At 38.9% G+C, this 25591-nt stretch overlaps 1 protein-coding gene across 7 annotated transcripts in view; it reads right to left on the bottom strand.

Moving 5' to 3' along the window:
* Positions 1-13367, bottom strand: part of Fggy (FGGY carbohydrate kinase domain containing) — a 397186-nt gene extending 383819 nt beyond the window's left edge. For 6 of the 7 annotated variants that reach the window (XM_074079968.1, XM_074079973.1, XM_074079974.1 and 3 more), the window contains exon 1: positions 13217-13367. The gene's annotated coding sequence lies outside the window, so the exon portion shown is untranslated. The remainder of the gene's footprint in view (positions 1-13216) is intronic. The other variant, XM_074079970.1, reaches the window with a different exon arrangement.
* Positions 13368-25591: the final 12224 nt, after the last annotated feature.

A 25591-nucleotide genomic window follows, 5' to 3' on the forward strand; every position in this document is an offset into this window, starting at 1 on the left:
TCAAACCCAATTGATACTATGAGTTCACTAAAAGCTAAGTTTGGGTTTGATGAGCTCTCATTCTCATATCTGGAAGCAGAAAAATGTCAGAACAAGCACAAAGGTGAACTGATATGCTTTTTTTAACGCAAAGCTGTCTTATTCTAATCCCTAACACGCCCATTGCAAAGTACACCAGTAACAGGAAAAATTATATGCAAACTTAGTGATTTATTTTCACATGGATTCCTCTGAGGCATGAATTTCTAACCCCTCTTTATAGAGTTCTGAATAATTTACGTATACATGTAGCTTCTCCCCCATCACTTTCCTTTCCAAAAGGGCACTGTTGATTTGCTAAGATAATTAACCATGAAATGATTTTCTACAGGACTAACTAGACCTGCAAAGCAACACTACTATCATTAGAATTTTGGCTGAAATCCACAGATTTTCCCAGAAAGTCACTCAAACTAAAACAGAACACCCACCAATCTTAATGATGGCTGACAGATGTAGGTAAATTCAGGAACAGCTCAGGTAAAGCCAAAATCCATTGTTCACAGGCTCTTAGAAAACATCTTCCTCAGAGACAATGCCAAGCCAGAGGTTAAATGAGGTCTTTGACCTATTCTTGTGTTTACCATTTATGAAATGGACAGGTAGCTTTATAGCCAAAAGAATAAGTTATTTGAAGACTAAACTGTAGACTTGGGGAACTCTATCCCACAAACATGGCCCTGTCAAAATTATCACAGAAGAAATACAATGAATACATATGATCACAAACAATGTAGGAAATGTAAATCAAAACAGCACAGAGATATTTTTTATACTAAACAAATTAGCAAAAATTGAAATTGTGATATGATAATACCCACTTTTGGCAAGGGTGTAGAGAAATACTTTTCATGGGAAGGTAACTCAATCATTTTTAAAACAATTTGGGAATATCAGTCAATTTTTAAAATCTACCCTTTACCCAATAGTGTAACTTCTAAGAACTGATGAATTGGTTCTCCATAAAGGTATACAAAAATGTCTAGTACATCTATTATAAATGCAAGAACCTACCTCCAAAACTTCTGGAAACAAATTAAATGTTTATTAAAAGGGGACTTGGTAAAACTATTGTCAGCTGCCATTACAATGAATAAAAAGGAGCTAAAGAAACATGCTGATCATATTTAATTAACTAAAAAAGCAAGTTCTTCAATGGTACAGTGTGCCCATTTCTATTTTTTTTTTTAAGAGGATAGAGTTTCAGTGGGTCTCAGACTTGGAGAAGAGCAGCATCAGTGTCACTAGGAAATGGGTTAAAAATGCAAATTCTTGGGCTCCCGTCCAGTACCCAACTCCAGCAACTTGGCAGCCTGTGCTTTTAAAAGCCTTCCAAGTGATCCTGAGCCACTATAGTATATAAAGACCTAACCATTGAGACTTCAGGAAATATACACAAAAACCTGCATGGCTTTTACACTTCATCTGAGTTTCCTTCCTTAGGGTCATTCAATCAGCCCTTTTCACCCCTTTACGTAGGCTGTGCATTCAAATGTTTTAAGATGACTCTCACAGCTTGCTAATGAAGCTTTTTTCTTCCATGCTATCTACTTACAGTTCCTGTAACTCTTCCTCCATGCCAAAGGATTTTTTCGAAAATAAAGAGAGGAAAGGAGTAAGGAGCACTTAATACACTTAACCAGGATGATTATTAGTCACCCATGCCCCCCCACAACATTGTGTGGAAGTGGGGTGAGCTGGGCTACCACATACAGCAAGCACATAGTAGGAGAGTAAGCTTTCTCTTTCCTTCTACCATGCCAGAGGGCTCTGAAAGCAACATATGCTGGGACTAACCAGTGACCCATCCAGCCCAACATGGCACAGCAGCAAAAAAAAAAGGTGCTCTTCTCAGGTTTTCTTTGGCAAGAAGGAAAAAAGAGATAACATTTTAGTTGCTTAAACTGATTATTCCTCACACTTAAAAGGTATCAAAAATAACTCTTCAGCAGATATTTCATCTCTTGCTAAAAATAAAAATAAATGTTCATAATTTTTTTGAAAAATGTGCTCCTGAGTGGAGAATGGAAAGATAGCCAGAGTGTTGAAGAAGGGCTTAGAAGTAATCTTATTCAAGTACCATACTCTTCCCTTAAGAGATCATAGGAGGGCTGGGGGCAGGGCTCAAGTGGTAGAGTATTTGCCCAGCAAGCACTAGGCCTTGAGTTCAAACCCCAGTACTACAAAAAAAAAAAAATTAGAAAGTAGAATTTTTTGTTTTAGCAGTAAGTATATTCACATGAATCCAAATGTTTCTTAAATATTTCATTTCATACTTACATTTCAAGTCAATCTTCATCTTATATCAATAATTTCCTCTAAACAATTATTCTGTGTGAGGCAGTGGTACCAGTGATAGCTTTGCTAATTAGCAGATGGCCTTGCCAATCCTGCCTGCAACACTGGAGAGGTCCACAATTTACAATTAGGACACACAGGTACTGAGCAGTTAGGTCACCTGCCCTAGGTCAGAGTCAGGTAAGAATAGAGAAAGATTTCAATCCTTTGTTCTTCTCCCTGTCACAAGGCAACTTTTAAATATCCTACTTGTAGCCTTATTCTAATATCAAAATTGAAATGTAATTCTACAATCTCAGAATTTGGTAAACTAGACTAAATTTGATCTGCTGCAATCATTCTTGATTTTATAGACTTGTCTCCTTCTTGACCTTTATCCCCCATACTGAATCAGTAATTTACACCTTTCTTAATCTCTCTCCTATGGCCAGTTAGCAGAATCCCAGTGACTTAGCTTTCAGCCTACAACAGATCTCAGCAAAGCTTATCCTCAAACTTACATAGCAAGTGACTGGGAATAAGTTTAGCCAGAATCATTTCTTCCTTCTCCCAAACCTGAAGCTATTCCATATAAACATCACTGTATATATACCTACTGTATGAACTCTGCTTCATTGAGTCATCAATGTTAATAGGAACTTCCTGAATAATTTCAGACTTTGAGGGGATTAAAGGAGCCTCGTAGGAAAGTATGCCTAGTCTGGGTAGGAAACATAATTTCCCTTCATACATCAAACCACTCAACAGCGATTTCAAAAACAGAGAGAAAAATATAAGAAATAAATATGTCTTAGGACATTGGGCATCAATCAACAAACTTCAGTGATCACAGAAAAATGGAAAAGAAAAATCAAAGAAGGAAACCATAGAAGCACTGTATAAACACCAAAGTGAAACAGAGAAAATGATGAATAAAAGGATAAATGAACTCAAGTCAAAGATAGACAACATTAAAGAGTAAACCACCCAGGATATGGAAAACCACAGAAAAAAGAACGAAACAAAAACGCAAAACAAAACGGAAGGCCAATCCAGCAGAATAGAACAAACAGAAGACAGAATCTCAGAACTTGAAGATGAAATGGTAATTAAAGGAAAAACAGAAGAACTATTAATTAAACAACTCAAGACCTATGAAAAGAAAATGCAAGAACTCACTGACTCCATCAAAAGACCAAACTTGAGAATCGTGGGCATCGAAGAAGGAGAAGAGGTGCAAGCGAAGGGAATGCGTAATATATTCAACAAAATAATAACGGAAAATTTCCCAAATCTAGAGAAAGATATTCCCATACACATGCAAGAGGCCTCCAGGACACCAAACAGACCAGATCAAAATAGAACTACCCCACGACATATCATCATTAAAACAACAAGTTCAGAAACTAAGGAAAAAATATGGAAGGCTGTAAGAGAGAAAAAACAAGTAACATACAAAGGTAAACCCATCAAAATCACAGCAGACTTCTCAACAGAAACATTAAAAGCAAGAAGAGCGTGGGGTGAGATCTTCCGGGCACTGAATGAAAATAACTTCAACCCCAGGATACTCTACCCAGCAAAACTATCATTCAAAATAGATGGAGCAATAAAAGTTTTCCATGATAAGCAGAAACTAAAACAATATGTGACCACAAAGTCACCACTACAAAAGATTCTGCAAGGGATCCTGCACACAGAAAGTGAAACCCAACTTAACCATGAAAAGACAGGCAGCACCAAACCACAGGAAAAGAAAAAGCAAGACAGTAGAGAGTAACCTCAATTTAGGTACACACAATCAAACCTTCAAGCAACTAACACAACTAAATGACAGGAATCACCACATACCTATCAGTACTAACACTTAATGTTAACGGACTTAATTCACCAATCAAAAGGCACCGCTTGACAAAATGGATTAAAAAGAAAGATCCAACAATTTGTTGCTTACAGGAGACCCATCTCACCGACAGAAATAAGCATAGGCTTAGGATGAAAGGCTGGAAGAAGATTTACCAAGGCAATGGCCCCTGAAAACAGGCAGGAGTAGCAATACTTATCTCTGACAAAGTAGACTTCAAACCTACATTGATCAAATGAGATAAAGAAGGACATTCCATACTAATAAAAGGGGAAATAGACCAAAAGGAAATAATAATTATCAACCTGTATGCACCCAATGTCAACGCATCCAATTTCATCAAACATACCCTGAAAGACCTAAAAGCATATATAAACGCCAACACAGTGGTTGTGGGAGACTTTAACACCCCATTATCATCAATAGATAGGTCATCCAAACAAAAAATCAATAAAGAAATCCAAGATCTAATATATGCAATAGATCAAATGGACCTAGTAGATGTCTACAGAACATTTCATCCAACTTCTACACAATATACATTCTTCTCAGCAGCCCATGGAACCTTCATCAAAATAGATCATATCCTAGGGCACAAAGCAAGTCTCAGCAAATACAAGAAAATAGAAATTATACCGTGCATACTATCTGATCACAATGCAGTAAAAGTAGAACTCAACAACAAAAGTAAAGACAAAAAACATGCAAACAGCTGGAAACTAAATAACTCATTACTTAATGAAGAATGGATCATCGATGAAATAAAAGAGGAAATTAAAAAGTTCCTAGAAGTCAATGAAAATGAAAACACAACCTACCGGAACCTATGGGACACAGCTAAGGCAGTCTTGAGAGGAAAGTTTATAGCCATGAGTGCATATATTAAAAAGATTGAAAGATCCCAAATCAATGACCTAATGATACATCTCAAACTCCTAGAAAAACAAGAACAAGCAAATCCCAAAACAAATAGAAGGAGAGAAATAATAAAAATAAGAGCTGAAATCAACGAAATAGAAACCAAAAAAACCATACAAAGAATTATTGAAACAAAAAGTTGGTTCTTTGAAAAAATAAACACGATCGATAGACCCCTGGCAAACCTGACTAAAATGAGAAGAGAAAAAACCCAAATTAGTAGAATTAGGAATGCAAAAGGGGAGATAACAACAAACACCATGGAAGTCCAGGAAATCATCAGAGACTACTTTGAGAACCTCTATTCAAAGAAATTTGAAAATCTAAAAGAAATGGACAGATTTCTAGATACATATGATCATCCAAAACGGAACCAAGAGGAAATTAATCACCTGAATAGACCTATAACACAAAATGAAATTGAAGCAGCAATCAAGAGTCTCCCCAAAAAGAAAAGTCCAGGACCTGATGGATTCTCTGCTGAATTCTATCAGACCTTTAAAGAACTGATACCAACCCTCCTTAAACTGTTCCATGAAATAGAAAGGGAAGGAAAACTGCCAAACACATTTTATGAAGCCAGTATTACACTTATCCCAAAACCAGGCAAAGACACCTCCAAAAAGGAGAACTATAGGCCAATCTCCTTAATGAACATTGATGCAAAAATCCTCAACAAAATAATGGCAAATCGAATTCAGCAACACATCAAAAAGATTATTCACCACGACCAGGTAGGCTTCATCCCAGGGATGCAGGAGTGGTTCAACATACGAAAATCAATAAACGTAATAAACCACATTAACAGAAGCAAAGACAAAAACCACTTGATCATCTCAATAGATGCAGAAAAAGCCTTTGATAAGATCCAACATCATTTCATGATAAAAGCTCTAAGAAAACTAGGAATAGAAGGAAAGTTCCTCAACATTATAAAAGCTATATATGACAAACCTACAGCCAGCATTATACTTAACGGAGAAAAATTAAAACCATTCTCTCTAAAATCAGGAACCAGACAAGGATGCCCACTATCTCCACTCCTATTCAACATAGTACTGGAATTCCTAGCCAGAGCAATTAGGCAAGAAGAAGGAATAAAAGGAATACAAATAGGTAAAGAAACTGTCAAAATATCCCTATTTGCAGACGACATGATCCTATACCTTAAAGAACCAAAAAACTCTACTCAGAAGCTTCTAGACATCATCAATAGCTATAGCAAAGTAGCAGGATATAAAATCAACATAGAAAAATCATTAGCATTTCTATACACTAACAAGGAGCAAACTGAAAAAGAATGTATGAAAACAATTCCATTTACAATAGCCTCAAAAAAAATCAAATACCTAGGTGTAAACCTAACAAAAGATGTGAAAGACCTCTACAAGGAAAACTATACACTTCTGAAGAAAGAGATTGAGGAAGACTATAGAAAGTGCAGAGATCTCCCATGCTCATGGATTGGTAGAATCAACATAGTAAAAATGTCGATACTCCCCAAAGTAATCTACATGTTTAATGCAATTCCCATCAAAATCCCAATGACATTCATTAAAGAGATTGAAAAATCTACTGTGAAATTTATATGGAAACACAAGAGGCCACGAATAGCCAAGGCAATACTCAGTCAAAAGAACAATGCAGGAGGTATCACAATACCTGACTTCAAACTATATTACAAAGCAATAACAATAAAAACAGCATGGTACTGGCACAAAAACAGACATGAAGACCAGTGGAACAGAATAGAGGATCCAGATATGAAGCCACACAACTATGAGCAACTTATCTTTGACAAAGGAGCTAAAAATATACGATGGAGAAATAGCAGCCTCTTCAACAAAAACTGCTGGGAAAACTGGTTAGCAGTCTGCAAAAAACTGAAACTAGATCCATGTATATCACCCTATACCAAGATTAACTCAAAATGGATCAAGGATCTTAATATCAGACCCAACTCTTATGGATCAAGGATCTTAATATCAGACCCAACTCTTAAGTTGATACAAGAAAGAGTAGGAAATACTCTGGAGTTAGTAGGTATAGGTAAGAACTTTCTCAATGAAACCCCAGCAGCACAGCAACTAAGAGATAGCATAGATAAATGGGACCTCATAAAACTAAAAAGCTTCTGTTCATCAAAAGAAATGGTCTCTAAACTGAAGAGAACACCCACAGAGTGGGAGAAAATATTTGCCAATTATACATCAGACAAAGGACTGATAACCAGAATATACAGGGAACTTAAAAAACTAAATTCTCCCAAAACTAATGAACCAATAAAGAAATGGGCATGTGAACTAAACAGAACTTTCTCAAAAGAAGAAATTCAAATGGCCAGAAAACACATGAAAAAATGCTCACCATCTCTAGCAATAAAGGAAATGCAAATTAAAACCACACTAAGATTCCACCTCACCCCTGTTAGAATAGCCATCATCAGCAACACCACCAACAACAGGTGTTGGCGAGGATTCGGGGAAAAAGGAACCCTCTTACACTGTTGGTGGGAATGTAGACTAGTACAACCACTCTGGAAAAATATTTGGAGGCTACTTAAAAAGCTGGACATCGATCTACCATTTGATCCAGCAATACCACTCTTGGGGATATACCCAAAAGACTGTTACTCCAGAGGCACCTGCACATCCATGTTTATTGCTGCACTATTCACAATAGCCAAGTTATGGAAACAGCCAAGATGCCCCAGCACTGACGAATGGATTAAGAAAATGTGGTATCTATACACAATGGAATTTTATGCAGCCATGAAGAAGAACGAAATGTTATCATTCGCTGGTAAATGGATGGAATTGGAGAACATCATTCTGAGTGAGGTTAGCCTGGCCCAAAAGACCAAAAATCATATGTTCTCTCCCATATGTGGACATTAGATCAAGGGCAAACACAACAATGGGATTGGACTTTGAGCACATGATAAAAGCGAGAGCACACAAGGGAGGGGTGAGGATAGGTAAGACACCTAAAAAATTAGCTAGCATTTGTTGCCCTTAATGCAGAGAAACTAAAGCAGATACCTTAAAAGCAACTGAGGCCAATAGGAAAAGGGGACCACGAACTAGAGAAAAGGTAAGATCAAGAAGAATTAACCTAGAAGGTAACACCCACACACAGGAAATTAATGTGAGTCAACTCCCTATATAGCTATCCTTATTTCAACCAGCAAAAACACTTGTTCCTTCCTATTATGGCTTATACTCTCTCTACAACAAAATTAGAAATAAAGGCAAAATAGTTTCTGCTGGGTATTGAGGGGGTGGGAGAGAGAGGGAGCGGGTGGAGTGGGTGGTAAGGGAGGGGGTGGGGGCAGGGGGGAGAAATGACCCAAGCCTTGTATGCACATATGAATAATAAAATAAAAATAAAAAAAAGAAAAATCAAAGATAAAGGTCTATAATTACTCAAGCTATACCTGGGAAATATTTTCAGACCATGACATGAGAAGGGGACACAGGCCAAACCTAAAAATCTCCATGCATGGAGGAGACAAATCTAGTTATCTATGGAGAACAGAAAAGCTACAATCTTGGGGCACAGTGCAAAAGAAGCGAAAGTTGCTCAGAGGGAGACTTCCAGAGAACTGCAAAGAAAACTCCTCAAGCATCCAGGAAACTGAGGCATATGCACTGAAAGCACTAGAATGAACAGTGAGTTGGCTTCACACAGAGTTAGCAACAGTCATTTTCACATCGGCCAGGATAGAAAACTCTGTAACTTACATGGAGCTGGGCAGAGTACAGAAGGGTTTACCTGAGTTGTGACAAGAAGCAGCCTAGATTATTGCTCCTCTGGCCCACCTGACAAAGTATAAAGCAAGACCCAAAAAGATCAGGTTGTTTCCAAGTAACTTACACATTCCCCAAACAAATCTCAAGTTAACTTATAGAAACTGAAAATCACACCGTGTCTGCTATCAAAAATTGCCAATCATGCAATTTTTAAGAGAAGCATCCAAAATGAAAACAATCAATAGAGACTGTCCTAGAACTGACATAATGAATAGAATCAGGAGATGGAGGAGCAAACAACTACCATGATTGTATTTCACATGTTCGAATTTTTACAGCAAAGACTGAACTTAAAAGTTCAGACAGGAACCAGGTAAGGTGGTTTACATCTATAATCCCAGCACTCAAGAGGCAGAGAAAAGAGGATCTAAAGTTGGAAGCCAGCCAGAGAACAAAAAGTATGAAAAATAAAGTTTTCGGGATTTATGGGACACCATCAATATAGATAACATATGAGTAATGGGAGACTCAGGAGGAGCAAAAAGTGTGCAGAGAACACTACTTTAAAGAAACAATGGCTAAAAACTTCCCAAATCTTGGGAGAAATGTGGACATTCAAGTACATGAGACTCAAAGGTGGGCAAAGACCTCATACATATTCAACCTAGACACAGAAAAATAAAAAACAAAGAGAATATTTTGTAAGTAGAAAGAGAAAAGAGACTTTTCACATACAAAAGAACCTCCATTAAACTGTAAGTGGTAGCCAGGCATGATGGTGCATGCCTGAAATACCAGCTCCTCAGGCTGGACTGGGTTCAAGGTCAACACTGGCAAAAGTTAACAAGAGTTTATCTCTAAAACAAAATAAACACAAACGGGCTGGGAGTGTAGCTCAAATAACAGAGTGCTTGCCTAGCAAGTGTGAGGCCTTGGGTTCAATCTCCAGACACACACACACACATAAGGGTATTAGTGGATTTCTCATCAAAAACTGTGCAGGTCAGGAGAACAGAACAATATATTCAAACTGCAAGAATATCTAGAAAAGCTGTCCTTTTGAAATAAAAGGGAAATACTTTTTTCCAGATAAAGCTAAGACAGTTAAGCACCTCTAGACCTTCCTTCTAAGAAAACATATGTATATTTCTTCAAGTTGAGATGACGAGATGATAATAACATGAAAACATATAAAAGTATAAAACTCACTGGTAAAACTAAGTATATACTAAAACTCAGACTATTCTAACACTGAAGTAGTATATATAAATCATTTTTAATTCTAGTACAATGGTTATTTAAAGACAAAAGTATTAAAAAAATTTTAAGGAACAAAGTTAACTTTGTTGCCATTCAAAGTTTGCAAAATGACTTCAACTCTTTTTACAAAACTATATTCCTCAAGGCTATACCTGTGGTGGTGGTACATATCAGTAATTCCAGCACTTGGGTGACTGAGGCAGGAGGATCACAAGTTTGAGGCAAGCCTGAGCAACATAGCAATACTCTGTCTCAAAAAAAAAGACAATGTGGTATTGGCATTAACACAGACAAAAAGATATATGGAACAAAATGAAACATACAGAAATGGGTCCATATATACATATATATGAATAGGTTTTGAAAAAAGTGCAAAGTAACACAATGGGAAAAGGATAAGCTTTTCAATAAAGTAATAGCATGGTTGGGTATCCATGTACAAAAAACTTCATTCCATATTTCATGCCTTTCACAAAAATTAACTTAAAATGAATCATGGATTTAATATAAAACCAGAAACAATGACACTTCTTTAACAAATAGAAGAAAATATTTAAGGTCACAGGTTAGACAAAAATTTCTTATATATAGCACAAAAAGCATGATCCATAAAAAACCAAACTGATAAAACTGACCACCTAAATTATAAATTAGACTTCATACAAATTAAATCTGCTTTCAAAACACATTCTTAAAATAAAAAGATAAGCACCAAAATGAGAGATATTTGCAAACCATATATATAATACAGAACTTAAAATGAGACTACATAAAGACCTATCAAAACTCAATAAAAAGAAAAATGAACAATTCAAGAAGATATATGGAAAGAGATTACAAAAGGGCACAAGAAATCTTTGGAAATATTAGATTTGTTCTTTATCTTGATTATGATGATGGGTTTATATTTATGACAAAACTTCTCAAATTAGATACTTCGAATATGAGGTTAACGGTACGGACAATTATTTCTCAATAAATCCGTTACAAAGGAACTAAATCCCTGTACCACTTGGAATGTTTTAAAATGCAAGTTTAGCCAGGCATGGTGATAAGAGAATGTCTTCTCTTTCTGGATGGCACATTAACTGCTTCTTCATCCTCTATCCTCAATCAGTAATTCATTCCTAACCATTCTAATTTCCTAAACTCTCTCCACTCCCATAATTATAAACCTAACCCATCCCTCACCTGTATGACAATGGTAGTCTCTCTCCAGTCTTCACTATTCCAATTCATTCTATACCCTGCAACCAGAATTAACTTTTTAAACATAAATATTGAGTGTATCACTGATTGCCCTGGAAATATATTTCAAACTCTTTTAGGATGACTCACTAGACCCTTCCAGATCTGGCCCATTCATCCTTCTCAGATTCCTATCTGGTGATACCCTCCCATCCTTTCTTGCTGGGCCACATTAATTGACTATGTTACATGCTGGATGAAAGCTTGAAAGAAAACACAAGTCTTATTCTTTTTTACTTCCGCAGGGCTTACCACAGTGCTAGGCCCAGAGCGTACTACGTGAGTAAACCAATGAAGAATTAATTTGGATGACCTCTTCTGACACCACCTAGGTTTACTCTAGGTCCCTCTATTATAAAAAGGTGGGCAGGTGAGAGGTTAAGTGTTCTATATAGTACATTCTAGTAAAAAAACCATTTCAAATCCCTTTGGGGAGTCCCACTCTGACTGGGAGTTTGAGGGCAGGACTCATTGCCTTAAATTGTTTTAAAAACTAGCTGGTAATTGACTGTGATTTGAACTAAGTAAAAGGTTAGGGAAAGAGAACCTAATTCCAGGAAAAGACAAGGCCCGCAGCAAAAATTAACACAGCCTGGAAGAAGGCCAGTTCCTCTCCCAGCAAATTTCTTAACCTTATCCAGAAAGGTACAGAGCCCCATCCTCTGAGTTATTCCCTTCTTCCAATACACATGTTTTGACTTCAAGTCCAGGCAAGGAGGTGCCTAACCTCCCTCTCCAACAAAAATCAGCTACAAGTCCTTCTCACCCTCTTTGTTCAGTCCCTCCAATCATCCTCAATAACAGGCCTCTAGACTTCCCAATAGTGGTCTTTCTCTGCTGGACCTTCCTAGAGCCAGGCCAGCAGTTATTGGGTTAAGAGCAAAGGGTGAGGACTACATTAACAGAAGACTCCCAGGAGACATAGCGGAAGTCATCTGGAGGGAAGACTTGGCTAGCAACATAAAAAGGAAAACAGCAGGACATACATTTGGTGGATCATAAGACAGGAAAGAGGAATGCAAGCAAAAACAAATCAAAGCAAAATCTACCATTTAAATCCAGCTATGAACTAAGAACTGTTCCTTCTTTCTTACTGATTTGCAACTCAAAAGCACAATCACATGGAACTTTCTGAACTCACCTTAAAACTTAATAATGACCACTCTTCCATAACTTGGTCATGACTGACCCAGCCCTTTAATTTAGGAACGAAATTAGTGTTAAGACATAAGTGTTTCAGTGGAAAGCAGCCAATGGTTAGGGAAATTCACCATGGTGCATCCAGTTGATCCTTAAACAGAGGTAAACTAATAAAAATGTAAAGATCTCCTAGGCCTTTCTGACCCAGAACTGTAACCAAACAGCATTATCCCATCCATGCTAAATTGCACCTCGAACATCATCACAAGCTGCTGGAAGCTCCACAGTTACAAGCAGCACTGGTCTTAGGGGGCCAGACTTGAATTAAAAGACTCAGAAAATGCCTGGGGAAATGTCCTGGAGCTGGAGGGGTGGGGAAGAAAGGAAGAGAGGAACTGAATAAAGTGGACAGTGGCCTGAGAGGAGGACCTTGGCTTCCAAACTTCCCCAGGGCAGCCTTGGGCATGAGTAAGGCCGACCCTCCCTGAATGGCTGAACGCCTCACCCAGAACCGGACATAAGGGACTCAAGGTCTTGGGAGCCCAGGACCTGGCTGGTGTGACACTTAGCGTTCGTTCAGAGTAGACAGGAGGAGGCAAGTAAGGCTAGATATGCGGAGGGAGCTGGCAAGTTGGAGAACATTCTTTCCTGGACGTGCGCGCTGGACGCCTACAAAGGCCCCTAGTGCCCAGGTGCGACTGAGAGGAGAGTCACTTACTTGTGCAATCTGAAATTACATTCTAGCTAGCTGGGCCTGCACGCAGCCGCGCCAAGCCGCACAGGAGCAGGGAGGGCGGTCCCGCGCAGGCTGCAGTCCCGCCCCGCGCCGGTCCCGCCCCCATCGGCTCGGCCCCTGTAAGGCGCGCTCCGATTGGTCCTTTAAACCGGACCCGGGGATTGGCCAGCGCCTGAAAGCCCCCGCCCCTCGACTCCTCCAGCTGGTGCAGCCCTGCAAAGAGCTTACCTAGGTTCTGGCTCCTCCCAACGCCCCCTTGTTTTTAAAGTCACAGAGGTCCCTGTGTCTGCGAGGGGGCTGCGAGTGTCCTCTTTTGGATGCTAGTCCCCTCAGAACGCACCCAGGCGGAGCAAACTTCGCAGCCCATTGTTGGGGGTGTGTCTCAAATATGTTTTCTATAACTCTGCTCCTCGACTATATACTGGGCATGAGGACTGCTGGAAACTGGTGTAAATGCTACCATTCCTGAATGCTTACTTTGTGACAGGACTTCTTGATGCTTTACAGGAATTTACTCATCTCACCCTGTGGCTATCCCTGTGCAGTAGGGACGACATTCTGTAAATCTACAAGATAGATGGGAGTTTCCAATATGATGGGTATTGGACACACCAACCTCATTTAATCCTCACATCTAATCTTTCCAATATGCTACACATTATTTATTCCTATTTATAGATGCAGTAAGTCCAAAATGTTTTGTTTTTTGTTTTTGTTTTTGCTTTTGCTTTTTCTGAGACACATAACTGGTGGCAACCAGAAGAAGCATTCCAGTCTGAGCTATTTCCATTTAAAAAGTAGATTCCCAAGCTGAGGGAACTTGAGATTTGGAAAAGAGTTTACCGTTCATGAGCCCAAAAGCTCTGTTACCCTAGAAAAAGAAACCGAGACTCAGGAAAGGAAGTACTTATTCCAGAACACACCAGTTGTAAGACAGGAGATAAAAATTATTTAATTGAACAGCTCTTAAGTGTCAGATGTGTGTAAGATGGTCTGCTACCTACACAACAACCCCCAAAATAAACAGGTGCTCTTATCTTGTTCTTACAGGTGAGGACCCTGACTCAGTAATGCTGAGGCTACCCAATTAGCCCACAGTCATTGTGCTACTTCCCTGCTAGAAATTTTAGTTTGGAGTCACTGTCTTTCTTGTACACCATGATTGCTCAACTTTCATTTCCAGCAACTGTCCAAAGAACTAGTTGTAGACTCAGACTTGTTACTTAGAACCATGTAAATCACGTATAAAAAGGAATAATAATATTTAGACCTGGTCATCTTACCTTCCCAAAACATTCCCATAGGTAAAATATCTAGTATCTTACTAGTTCCTCATTTGTAACTTATTTGTTCCTTATTTGAACTTTGCTTTGGAAAGTATTAAATGGTGAATATACATAAAATATTGTTCCAGATCTTCCTCAGTATACCCCAGGAATGGAATAAATGGAATATGCTGGTTGCCTCAGGAACTATGGCAGGGACAGGATGTCTAATCTTGGCTAGGCTTGAATTAGTATGTATGCGCTGTCTGGTCTGGTCTCTAATAGATCGCTTGATTTCTAGGCTTTTTGTGTTCAACATTTTTTATTTGTTTCCTCTTATTATCATATTATCAAATAGCAACAATAGTGGTTGGAGTTCCAGCAGCCATTTTTCATGATGAAAGGACCTCCAGACACACGTGGCAAAGCAATAAGGAGAAAGGACTTGGGTTCCAATACCATGCAAAAACCAGACCAAACCCAAGTGCCCATTCCAGACCTCTGCATGAAAGAAAGAAACTGTATAAGACACTTTTATTTTGTGTTTTCCGTCATATGAGACCAAACCTAATATATGATTTGAATTCCTTACATCTTGGAACTCTTATAGCAACTATATAAAGTGCTAGATGCAGAAACAGTTCTAGAAATAATAATAACTTGTTCAAGGTTATTCAGTCAAGTGGACAAGGTGAAATTCTGACTTGGGTATGAGGCCAGTTTTCATTTTCCTTTTCATTTATGACAGGCTTCCTATTATGAATGAATGAATTAATTATTTTTCCACTTACTTCTATTCCATTCATTTATTCCAGGGGGTGGCACTTTTTTCTGTAAAGGATCAGATAGTAAATATTTTAGACTTTATGAGCCATATAGTCCCTGCTGCAATGACTTATCTCTAGTTCGTAGTATGAATACAGCCAATAATAAACAAATGCATGTTACTATGTTCCAATAAAATTTTCTTTACAAAAGCAGGCGATGGACCAATGTAACACATGGGCCTTAGTATACCAGCCCAATTATTCTGTCCTGATGTTCCATCACATAAATGCATTGGAAACATTACAGGAATGGGGGATTATGACATTGAAATCATACCACACTGTCAGCCACACAAAGGTGAGTGACAGAACAGTTCAAAGAAAAATACTTAAACTAATAGTCATAAGATATGGGCTGTGCGTTCATATCTGTCACTGCTATGGTTTAATTTGTCCCTCAAAAACAAAACATGTTTTGGAATTCCCAATGTAATAGTGCCTTGAGAGGTGAGCCTAATGAAAGCAGATTAGACAATGAGGGTTCTGTACCCATGAATGGATTACTACTATAATCTCAAGAGTGAGTTAGTTATAAAAGCAGAAGTCCCGCCCAGCCCCTTTTCCCTTTCTTACCCTCTCCCCTTCCACCACTGGATGATGCAGCAAGAAGCTCTCACCAGATGCCAATCCCTTCGTATTGTACTTTCCAGACTTCAGAATGGTGAGAAGTTATGTTCTCCTTTCTCTCTCTCTCTCTCTCTCTCTCATATTTTAAATATAAAAATAATAATAACAAATAATAATGCAAATGTCTGTACTTCTCTGATTTCCATGACTGCAGGGAAACTAAGAAGAGATGATATATATAATCATCATTTATAGCTTTGAAAAGCTATAAATGTTATCCATCCATATGTGCATTGCTTCATGTCAGGCTAGGCCATATATCCTCCTCTAATACCTTCTAGTTCCCCGTCCTTACCCATCACAGAACTTAACAAATGCCTGATAAATATTAGTGTTTCTATCTATCTATTCCCTTTCCTCCTGCTCAACTCTACCTAAAGAGTTGTTGCTTTGTATTTAATTATAAGACTTGATTATTGGAAAGTCTAGACATCACTCAGGATCATTGCCAGGCAACATGGGATCATGCAGTGTCATTAAAAGCTAAGCGATACAAGTCACACCAGTGAAGCAGCATGTCAGAATTAAGCAAGACAGAAAAGGGTTAGATTGTGAAACTCTACAACCAGCTGAACTGGAAATTTGTGTAATTTCCTTCCTGTCAGAAATTATTCTGTGAAGGAAGACCTAGTGCTCTCTCTAGAGCCTTGTGGGGGCCTGTGATTCTCTAGCCACATTTTCCAAAGCCACCTCCTGCATCCGCAACCTGTCCCTCACCAAAAAGACATTTTCCAGAGATTCTCAAAGTCATGGCACAAAAATAGATATCATTGTTCACTTATTCATGGTTCATTTATGCATGCATACATTTATGTTTTCATTCATTTAACAAAGATTTAGAGAGATAGTGCTGAAATGAACAGATATTTTCCCTGTCCTTGTGGAAACAGATGGTAAAGTAAGAAACTCACAAATACATGATTGATTCAAATGCAAGCAGATAGGAAACTATAAGAGAGGGGAACTGATTTAGTTTGAGGCCTAACTTAGATTGGTGATTTTGAGGAAACAATTTCCTAAAATACATTGACTCTGGTCTCAATAACCCTGGGACATTTCTATGATCACAATGATTATATAGATAGGGAAACTGAGGCTTAGAGAAGTTAGATGACTGGCCTAAGGCTGTAGTGCTAGTAAACTCAGAGCAGACTGTACTCCCTCCAGTACTCCACACTGCAAGACATGCATGGCACAAACCCAGAAGGACAATTTTCCAGCCTTTGCACACACCTTGCCTCCTTCCATCTGGCATGCCTCCATCTTCATTCTTCTCTTGTTGGATTCATAGTCTACTATCAATATCTAGTTGAGGATCTATTCCTCTGTGAAGTTCTGCTTCCATCTGGGGCCTCAATAAATCTGATTTCATCTTGATCTCTGAAACAATAATACAATGTAACTCACCTGGCCCTGGACCTAGGATGTCTTGTCAAGTCAATTCTCCTTTTTGTTTACTTGACCCTTACTCATAATCCTGCATGCAGCATCAGGCCTTGAAAGCCTTGGCAGGTCTTGGTTTTTTTCCCACTTCTACTATTTGTTTAATGGGTGAGCTGGAGACATTTCTGAACCTACTTAAAACTTAGTTTCTCATTGGAGGAAAATAATCCTTGTTTCTTGCCATAAAATCTTTAAACATTTGTCCCAGTGCTAAGTAGATGATAAGTGCTCATTACTTCTTTGTCTTCTGCCCAATTCTATTTCCTAGTGTGGAAGGCTCTGGAGGGCAAGCATCCTCCCTTCTACTTCATCATCTCAGCAACTAGAAGAGTCTCTGCAATAGTAGGTGGTTACTAAATGGGATATAATTAAGGTGATGACAACCCTTACCTGTCTACTGGGTTCCTCATTACTATTTAGATTTGTTTTCTCATTTCCTCCACAGTTTAGACGTCTGTGAGCCTCCCTTAAACACAATCTTCCGGCAGTCACCAGTGGTAGTGCATACACTCTCTGTCTTCTAAATCCACACCATTGTATCAGGAGGTAATTACTAAAATAATTCACTGGTTGACCCAACTGATGGTCAAGAAGGAAAATCACTGATGAGTAAGGCCACTAAGACCCCCAACCCTGACACTACCTAAAGCCATATTTTATACATAAAATCATTAATTTGCTCAACTTATGTCTCCAAAGGGTACCATTAGTTCATTTTTAAGTGTACAGTGTTCCAGCTTACTTTATTACTTACCTGCTACTTATTACATGCCCTCTGCCTGTCTCCCTGATTTCATCTATCCACTTGACAAATATCAACTGAGTACTGAATACTTGCTAAGTGCTAGACCCAAGCTGGGTGCTATACTAATAACACAGATAAAGTGCAATAGATCTGCCATGCCTGGTGGAAAGAAGAGAAGGTAGAGAGTGCTATATGGAAAGTGATATTGCACTAATATTTGCTGAGCACTGTGTTCTGGACCTTCACGAGCAGGACTTCAGTTATTCTTCCCAACCACCCACATGAGTCGTTAGGACTTATTTTTAAAGAAGCAGAGGCTCACAAAGGTTGAGCAACTTGCCCAAGGTCATCTATCACAAGACACTGCAAGTCAAACTGCTGAAGAGGGAGTTTCTGCTGAGAAACTGAGATTGATAACTCATACTGGACTCGAAGGCTCACAATGAATCTAAGTCTTAATAATCCCTCTGTCTTTGACTGGCAGCACCAGTTTTCTCTTCCAGGTTTGAACTGTTTTCCCATTACCAGTTCTAAGGTCTCCTTTGGAACCATTTCAGTAGTTCTACACCACCCATTTTTTTCTCCCCTAACACCACCTGATCATTACTCCACAACCTCTTGGTCATGAGTCATTTTAATAAATGTGCAAGTTATGTGATGAGCTATGACAATAATATGCAACCTTAAACCCCAACCCATATTTTTCACAATGGGGCAACAGGTGGCAGAGACAAGTTTAAGGCCATGACATGATGACACAGCAAGACTCTACCTTGGGCTTGTGGAAAGGGAGGTGGGAGAAAGCCTCCTGGAAATGCATGCTCAAGGCCATCAAGGCTAAATCAAAGAAGGAGGCTGCAGAGCCTATGTGGCATGTGGACTTCAGGTGACAGACCTTTGCCATGAAACTCTAGAATTGTGTTTTCCCAAGTAGATTTCAGACTGGGTTCTATAGGAAGGGGCCTCCAGAGCAAAGAAGAGGCTGAATGGATTTCCAGGTCTTCCAAACTACTCTTCTCTCTCTACCAAGTTATTTTCCACTCCAAGACACTATACCAAGGGGTTAGTGGGACTGAAATCCTGTTCTCTTTCCATTGGCCAAGCACTATGACTATGAGGCTGCCTGCTCCGACCCACCAAAGAGGGTAATTTACTCTAATTTGCACAAAGCACAGAATAGGGTAGTGTAGCTTCACCTTTCCCCTACTTTGATCATATACAAATAGATACCAACACATATAGCCACACAAGCACAGGTGCAGGCACATTTGCATTCAGGTATATTAGTCTGTTTTCTGTTACAACAGCAAAATAACTGAGGCAGAGTAGATTATAAAGATTTGGCTATATCACAACATGGCAGAAAAGCAGAAGAGGAAATATTCATGAGGTGGACTTGCTTTATAAAAATCTGCTCTCATGAGATTTAACTCACTCCAGGAGACTGCCATTAATCCTTTGGAGGGCAGCACTTGCAATGACCTAATCACCTCCCACTAGGCTCCACCTCTTAAAGATTCTACTACTACCTGTCATTGTCAATAGGCTGGGGACCAAGCTTCTAGCACATGTATCGTTCAGGGGCATATCAAGCTATATTTAAACCATAGCTATAGAGCATACAGACATAACTCCACACACAAAAATGCATGCTTACTTGTATAACATACATCACAATTACACTCACATAAAAATTAAGCCAGGATATAACACACAGCGACATAAAACAGACACAAGTATAGTCACACAGGTATATAGACACACTGGCACACAAATCACACAAACACATGTACACCCAAACACACACTCAACACATATACATGCATACTTACACATACAGGCTCATATTTACTCACTTATACACCATACACATAAAGAGACAAACACACCCCCTCACACGTAGGCATACAAATACACAGACACACACAAACTTAGACATGTACACAGATAACACACACATACATCTTTAACCAGAACAACACTACTTTTATCAATTTTAACTTAACAGATTCTTTAAAATTTTTTATTTATCAAATATTCCACAACTAAAGGAGAAAGAATGAATTCACTTCTTTCATAGACTCATTTTTCACTCACTGATCAATCAAATGTTTGATGGTAACATATAGAAATAAAGTGATAGTGAGGAGCACACTCAGACATGATGGTGGCAAGTCTCTCCATAAAATCAGTCTTATAATTAGTTTCATTTTTATTTTATAACATGGTAAAAAAATTAGGTTGTTTAACACTGCCATAGAACATAAAACAAAAATTTGTTTGAGCATATATTCACAAATATTTCTTGCTACCCTGTCTCCTTGACCCCCTACAGCCTCTGGAGATGTGAAGAATGATACAAGGACTTAGGAAGAGAACATTATTGAGTATCATAAATAGAACACTTTGAATTGCAGGAAATGAAAATATAACTTAAACTTGTTAAAGAAACAAACAAGCCAACAGGCAAGTTATTGGTTCATGTGGTTGGATAATTTGAAGGGAAAGTAAACTTCAGGAAAGACTGGATCCAGGGATTTCAATTATGTCTTCAAGGATCTTCTATTCTCCATTTTCATCTTTTAATTCCTGTATTGACTTCATACACAGTAGGATAATTCCTTGTGATAGAAACAATGGCAAGCAATTGCTTTAGAATCACAATTTTCTCATAGATCTTGGTGGAAAGAGGCTGATGGTATCATCACACTTGTATTTCTTGCAAGAATGCCAGACAAGACTCTCATTGGATCAGTTTTGGTCAAGTGCCCATCCCTAGGAATAGGTGAGAAAAAAGAAAGTCTCACCTGAATGAAATAAACTGGATGGTGAGGGTAAACAGGTGATTCAGCAAAGAGATGCTAGGCCAAAGAGGGAACATATGTTCCCTCCTCCCCTACTGCCAACAAACAGTGCTGCACTAATGGGCTAGGGGCATGGGATAACAATATTCACACACTTCCTTCTAGTAGCCCACAGCCCAGTGATGCAAATAGTATAAGTAAGTGGTACAAAACACAAAAAGCAATAGCTACAAAATTTAAAGTTTGATAAAACTTAATCAAAAGACACTATTGATAAAATGAATAGGAAAGCCAGGATGGAAGAAACATTCACAAAGCATATTTCTGTAAAATATTTTAATCCAGGATATATAAAAAAATCTATAATTCAAAAATAAAGACAAGCATCCCATTTTTTTAAAATGGGCAAGAAGTTTAAACATACACTTTGCAAAAGGAAATGCATGAATGTCCAATAGACCACGAAAAGTGCTCCATATAATTAATCATCAGGGAAATGCAATGTAAAACCACAAGGAGATGCCACTGCATAATCTCTAGAATGGCTAAAATTAAAGACTGACCACAGCAAGTACGTCAGGAAAAATGTGGGGCAAATGGACCTCCCATGTATTGCCTGGGAATGTAAAGTGGTACATTTTCAAAAAAAAACCATCTACACTATGACCCACAATTCGTTCCTAGGTGTTTTCTCAAGAGGGTTAGAAACAAATGTTCCCCTCCCAGATAATTTTACAAGAGTATCCATAGAAGCTTTACTCTTAATAGGCACAAAGTGGAAGCAACCCCATTATCACAAGTATGATATCAAACTGTGCTATGTTCATGCAATTGAATATTACTCATTCATATAAAAGAAGAAAATACTGATACTGCAATGGCATGAATTAATCCCAGAAAGTGCGCTGAGTGAAAGACGTGGGGTGAAGACAGGCACGGTGTTAATGCCTGTAACCCTAACTTCCTGGGAGGCAGAGGCAGGGGTATTGCAATTTCTAGGCCAGCCCAGGGAAAATGGTAGGAAGACTCTGTCTCAAAAAACTAAAAATAAAGAAATGTCTGGTGGCATAGCTCAAGTGGTAGAGCACTTGCCTAGCATGCAGGAGGCCTTTCATGTGATAGAGAGAGAGAGAGAGAGAGAGAGAGAGAGAGAGAGAGAGAGAGAAAGGAACGAAGGAAGGAAGGAAGGAAGGAGGGAGGGAGAGAGGGAAGGAGAGAGGGAGGAAGGAAGGGTAGATCACATATTCTGTGATTACATTTTTGTGAAATTCTAAAGTAATCTAATTAAAACTAATTTATGGTGAAAAGAAAGCTCCTGGGTGCGACTTGGGGAGGCTGGGGAGAGCCAAACTGTGAAGGGACATGAAGAAACTTTCTGGGACAATGAAAATGTTCAAAACCTTGATAGAAGTATGGATGACATGAACATATTCATTTGTAATTGTGCATTTTCTTACATGTAAAATTTACAATAAATGAAAAAAACATTAAATGATTGAGTTGGTGCTAGAAAGTAATGGGAGGTATATAAGATCAGCAATGGAAACTGAGTGTGATGGCCTATATCTGTAATCACAGCTACTAAGTAGGAGGAGGATTGTAGTTCCAGGCCAGCCTGGGCAAAAAGGTAGTGAGACCCTAACTCAAAAACAAGCCAGACATGGTGGTTTGTACCTGTAATCCCAGATACTTGTGAAGTGGAGGTAGGAGGATTACAGTCTGAAGCCTGCCTGGGGGAAAGTTGTGAGACCCTAACTGAAAAGCAAGCTAAAAAGCAAAAAGATTGGTGGCTCAAATGGTAGAGCCCTTGCCTGGCAAGAATGAAGTGCCGTATACACAGAAGTTAGTTAAATTATTCTGTTTACTTTTTATGTTTGGAATTTTCCAGAGAAAAATCGAAGAAATTCAAGTCAATAGTGACTCCTGTGAAAGCAATGGGAATTATGTACAGTGGAAACACAAAAACTGAAGAGATTACTTGCCTGGGGAGGTAGAGGTTCAGGTAGAGTATAGGAATGGCTTTTGGTAAAAGCATCCCAAAAGGGGCAGCATTTGACTTGAGACTTAAAAGGAGAAGAACTAAAGGAGTTGGAGAGATGCCCAAAATAGATATGGAGTAATTAGAGAGCTTCAAGAGGCTTCTCGGTAAAGTGACAGAAGAAGGCATCTTATCAATGATTTGAACACTTTTGAAATAACCTTTTGCTCATAGGAATTGGTGGAGCAGAGTGAGCAGGACAGAGAAACCCAAGCCAGGCATGTACTCAGGGTGTCCTTGGATAATCTCAGTCACAGCACTTCTCTGCACTTCAGTGTTCCTATTTCCAAAGGATAGGATTCAAGAAGATTACACCTTGAGCATTTGAAACTTTTCTAAAACCACATGCTAGCTATGACAAAGGAAGAGATTGACCTGCAAGGTCCAAGAATGTTAAATTCCCAGAACTTTCCTACTGCCATATTTCACCTATTATGAAATGCACATTTTATTCAACATCTAACATCACTAAAGTCAGAAGATGGTCTTCCTCTGAGATAGGCATGGCTCACATTGTCTCATTCAAGCTCACTGGAACCTCTGTAGTAGGCAGCACTTTTACCCCTGTTTCCTTGATGAGGACATTAAGGCTCAGACAGATTAAGTAATTTATAGGATCAGCTACATATTGTGCAACATGCAGTACAAAATAAAAATGCAGGACCCCAAGCTGGGCATGGTGGTAAACGTATATTCTCAAGTACTTGAGAGAAGGAGATGGGGAGGATCATGGTTCCAGGTCAGCCTGTGCAAAAAAGTTAGACCCCATCAATAAAAAAGCTGAATGTGGTAGCTCCTGTCTTGTTATCCTAGATATGTGGGAAGTACAAGTAGGAGGATCACAGTCCAAGCCAGCTCTGGGCAAAACCATGAGACCCTATCTGAAAAATAACTAATGCAAAAAGAAGTGGGGTTATGGCTCAATTGGCAGAGTGCTTGCTTAGCAAGCACAAGGCCCTGAGTTCAAACCCTAGTAACACCAAAAAAAAAAAAAAAAAAAAGAAGGATCACAAGAGCCCATGTGGAAAATTGTTAAGAATTTTAAGATGGTTCAGACTCCTTCCAAGCATGGTTCACCATATGGTCACATACATAACATTGATTCTGCTTACTTAAATCAGTAAGTGGCCAAGTTGAGCTGGAACCTAGTGCTGTTTGACAAGGAAGTCCATAGTCTCAATTCCTAGATAACCCTACCATGAGAATGCAGAATGAAGCCGACACAATATTTACATCAGACAAATTGCTTTGGAATTGCCTCAGCACCCACCCTATGCAGAAGCTCTGGAATCAGGGGAAGCTGATAAGGGTGGGAGCTCAGAGACTCTGAAAGAGCATCCTGACAGGCTTGCTCCCGCTGCTTCCTCCTGATGCAATTAAAGGATGTGCAGGTCTTCATACAAGCGCCTAGGAAATTAGCAGTGGTTACCCTATAGATCAAGAGAATCGTGGCTGTCACTGAATCTCATCCCTGCTGGAATATAAGCCCTGTGAAAAGACGGAACTATCTTGCTCATCACAATACTTCAAGTGTCTGGCACAGTACTTAGGATAGAGTTAATGCTCAAGAAATATATGTGAATCCATTAATTAAGGAATCTGCTGAATATCTATCAGGTGAAAGAGGGATCAGATGTGTTTTTGTGGAGTCCCAGTAGAGAAAAATCAGTTCCAAAGGGACAGATTTGTAGTCTTTTTTTTTTTTTTGGTTGTATTAGGGTTTGAACTCAGGGCCTTGCTCTTGCTATGCAAATGCTCTATCACTTGTGCAATGACTCCAGTCCTTTTTGCTTCAGTTATTTAACAGATAGGCTCTCATACTACTTTTGGGTCCAGCCTGAGACCACAATCTTCCTATCTCTACCTCCCAAGGAGCTTACAGTTGTGACCCACTGCACCTGACTCTTTGCGTGTTTTATGAGATAGTGTCTCACTAACTTTTTTGTCCAGACTGGCCTTGAACTGCAATCCTCCCATTTCTGCCTCTTGTGTAACTGGGATTTCAGGTGTGTGCTACCACACTCAGCCTTAATAGTGACTCTTGGATATGAAAATGTTTTCCAGCTGGGGACGTGGCCCAAGTGGTTGAGCACCTGCCTAAAGTTCAAACCCAAGTACCACCACCACTAAAAAAAGTTTTCCAGTCCAATGTGGAACATGCTACTAGGGTATCTTCGTCACAAGAGATGCTTCAGCATGATGATGACAAAGATGTTCTTTGAATGCATCCCTTAAATGCCAAAAATGGCAAAGGGTGTTCCTATGACAATTCCAACTGATTGATAGTAGCTACCTTTCTTTCAGTAAGAAATTGTGCTGGGATCAATTACTGATGTTTGCCATGAATGCACGAATATCCTTTGAGTATCTCTCTACGCCACAATGTTTCTGCTTCTATGAATTTGCACATTCTATCCAACCCAAAAAATTTTGAGTGAAGGCCACACTAGTGTTTCAATGTAAGGCAAATTAATTAAAACAGAGTTCACCAATGCTCATATATGTGGCCAGATCAATGCTTAATTCTCATACTTCAGAGGCATTTTCCTTCTTGAGTTAGAACAACTGTTTGAAACACACTGTCATTCAATTCTAGTTAAATCTAAAG

This window comes from Castor canadensis, chromosome 7, assembly GCF_047511655.1.
Source record: "Castor canadensis chromosome 7, mCasCan1.hap1v2, whole genome shotgun sequence".
In the NCBI taxonomy this organism is placed as follows: domain Eukaryota; kingdom Metazoa; phylum Chordata; class Mammalia; order Rodentia; family Castoridae; genus Castor; species Castor canadensis.